Here is a 3,662-nt window from a genome sequence, read left to right as displayed (position 1 = left end):
CATGCATTTCACACATATTATGAAATATGGCACAAGCTTGAATCACAGTAATATTTTTTATATTAATATCATTCCTTTTCATTAAGCTCCTGCATTGACCTTTCATTGTTCCAAAAGCATTTTCAGTAACCACATGAGCATTACTAAGATGTTACTTAAAATTAATTTGATCTGCTGAAAGATTTCTGTTGTCACTTAATGGCCAAGTCAACATAGGCTAAGCATGATCAACAACAACATTATGTATCACTCGCCTTTGATTACTTCAGACCAATTCTCCAGTTAGACCTAAGGTAAACAACTTCGAATGGCTAAAGATTCTAGCATCATGAACTGATATATAAATCAGTAAAACAATAATTACGGTAAGAAGGCCTTGCATCAGAATAGAATGAAAACCTTTCCTATTATAGTAAACTTCACTTGGAGCAATAATGGATCAATTTTTTGTAAATTGCCCCAAAACACTGTGGATAGCCCCACTTTTTTCGTAATTTTTAACAATGTCAAAAAGCCTTTTACCTTTAGGAATATTTTGAAAATAATCTCTTGACGATAGCTTTACAGACATCATTTACTATGACACATGCTGTTCCACGAACAACTCGAAATAGATGCCTAATTGTCCTATATTCACAATTGGTTGCATGTTTCCAGTGAGTGATAGCAACTCTTCTCTAGGTTGGAATAGCTTTTTTAAGTTTACTATTACTTTTGGCAACGTCATTCCTCAGACAGTTACACACAACTGCAAATGTTGATTAACTAACTGTAAAATTTTCTCTCCAATCATCATCATTGAATGTACATCTAACAATACAGTTCCACCAATCTCAAATTTGTGCACTCACCCATACACTCATTTTAATCTTGTAGTGATGACATCTATGCATCTAAAGTAATACAGCATGAAAAAATATGCTTTTTTTTCAGCTTCTTAAAACATCAGTAGCCTCAGTTGAGAGCTGCTTCTATTTGTATACAAGTAAAATAAGTATAGAACAGGACAGCTGGATTCATCATAATTGTTGCTTCTACTTAAACCACATTCTTAAAACCACCAGCTCTTTTATCTTATCTACCTATAGTTCGTTTGCTTAGTGTCAACACAACTTTAACCTGTTACTTTACTAAGTAGCTTAAGTAGTTTAAACCAGTTCTGGGCTAGTGTAAATGTGGTATATTATGGCTCTAGTAATGAAACTAATCATATCACATGATATTTGTAATCCTGATATTATTACTCCATATTCTGCTCATAATGTTTCTAAGCAAATGACACTTTAGAAGTAAAATATCTTTTCTAATTAATGAAAAGAATGAATCGTGTTGTTTCATTAACTCTTTAATTAACTTCGTGGGCAGTAGTTTGCAACGTTGGAATAGTAGCTACGTACTGTTGCTAAAAAATGAAAATAGCACCCAAAAATGACATGCATCTTGTTATGGGACAAAGGGACACTTAAAGTCTTCGTACAGTTGCAAACTTTTGTTCCACAAGTCACCATTTAGTAATAATGCAGAAATGTAGCTTAGAAATTTTATCAGAATTATATAGCAGCAATAATGAACAGTAATTATGACATCAAACAACAGAGCATGTGTATCTGCATTGTCTAGCAATGAATTAGACCTTTCCTTACTTCACAAGTGAAGAAGATAAGCAAGAAAAAGAGCCTAGTATCAGTACCTTGAGACCATGCCCACTTCTTCTTCATTGCTTTCCATGGTCAAGAAGCCTTAAAAACACGATAACACAACAGTTTGACATTATAAATGCCTTTTACAGGTCCTACTTCAGGAATCATATAGGTTTTAGGCTTGTTCTTTTGATGGAAACAGAAATGGGAGAAAATGCGCTACCTGTTTCAGCTGCTTTGAGATCAAGTTTTCTTCATTTCTCCATTGGTTTCTATGGCAGATGGTAGGCAAAACTGTTTCTCGTCTTTCTAGGCGCTTTATATACCATTTAGCCACCTGTGATAGCTCTTTAGACTCCTCATACATTGAAGAGTAAGAATCTGTTTGCTCTTTTTCAAGCGCTTTGTGTATGAGTTGTCATGTCAGCAAACCCTGTTTGTAGCCTAACTACCTCACGATGGTTTCTCTCTCTGTAACTTAGTAGAACCACAAGCTAGCAGCTTTTAACTATAGAAACTGTATAATGAAGGTTAGATAAAGATTACAAACTCCCTACTTTGCCCATAAAACCAGTTTTAAAACTTTTATACACATAGAAAGCCATGCGCAACTATAGTTGCTCATATGCTATCATTAATGTTGTTGGTGCGCGACTATAGTCGCGAGTATGTGTCAAAAAGTTAAGTGAAGGCATAGTATAGTAATATAAATTGTCAAACATAATTACTATTTTAATAAAATTTGTAGGTAACCTCAGTAGCCATTGCAGTTCTTGTCACTGCAAGTTTTTGTCACTGCAAGTTTTTGACACTATGAAGTTACTACACATTTGTGCTGTGCGTTAGATCGATGGGTTTGCACTTCTCTGTAATGAAAATATTCCTGAACGCTAGACAACTGCCTTTTTAACTAGGTTTTTAGTGTCAAGGTAGAAACTATGGGCTCTAACTTCTTAATCACTCCTCTAAGGAGGAATTCATGAAACGAAGCAATGTCTTACATAAAGAAAAAAACATTTGCGGGTAAGGGAGGTAACGTAACAGTGACTGATCAGTCACTATTTAGCAATGACAGTGGTATGTTTCTGTACATTGAAATTTATAGGACAACTAAAGAGACTTGTAATGCAACTTAATGTACATGGATGTATAATAATTATGTAAATTATATTAGGTGTATTTCTTGTATATAATTGTACTTTATATATTTAAACCCCAATAATGTATGCATAGATGAAACATTTAACACTGAAAAGGAAGTTATTAGTTGTAACTGCACTTTGGAGAATGTAAGGACTGCGGAGATTTTATTGAGTCCTTGAATTTGTTTCAATATTAAATGTAGTGTCATTTTTGGTATTTTCTTTTAGGTACAGCTGTTTCTTGGTATTAGTTTTCCTTTATTACATTAATTTGTGTTATTATGTTCTTAGTTTTATTAAAAATATTCCACATACTTCTATAGCCCTGATATTAACTCATTTTTATTATTAGGTTCATTGGTGGCAAAGGAGAAGATTTCAGAAAAAGCCACAAGAGATATTGATTGTTAAGTTTGATTAAGGCAAATTCTAGTATGTATACAATACGATTGAAAGATATTAAAGAGCCGCTTAAGCTAAGGAAAAGGGGAAGTCTTCATGGAACTGAAGCAACTGTGACAGGTCTACCAAAGACGAAAAACATTGTGAATAGACCATAAACAAAATACACTTAATGGTCATTATACAAAGTTTACAATGGCTTATAGCTATACTTTAATAGTTTATGGATAAAGCTGTTGCACAGGTGCTTTTTCTCATAGAATCCTTATTGAAGGAGATGCTGTAGAAATACAGCCTCACAAAGTGACGCCACCTTGCTTAGAATATGTTGATGTTTGCAGAAGGTGCTTCACAAGAAATGGATAGCTCATGGTTAAGGATGTCATGGCTGCCATAGAAAGCGATCCATTATGGTACTGTGGAAAGTGTTCTAGGCAAATATTGGAAGAAACTCAGTCATTAGTTTAATCTGCTAGTT

This window comes from Amphimedon queenslandica, unplaced genomic scaffold (genome assembly GCF_000090795.2).
Source record: "Amphimedon queenslandica unplaced genomic scaffold, v1.1 AMPQUscaffold_13415, whole genome shotgun sequence".
Classification (NCBI taxonomy): domain Eukaryota; kingdom Metazoa; phylum Porifera; class Demospongiae; order Haplosclerida; family Niphatidae; genus Amphimedon; species Amphimedon queenslandica.
The sequence above is the reverse complement of the archived record's forward strand: the minus strand, read 5'-3'. Positions refer to the sequence as shown.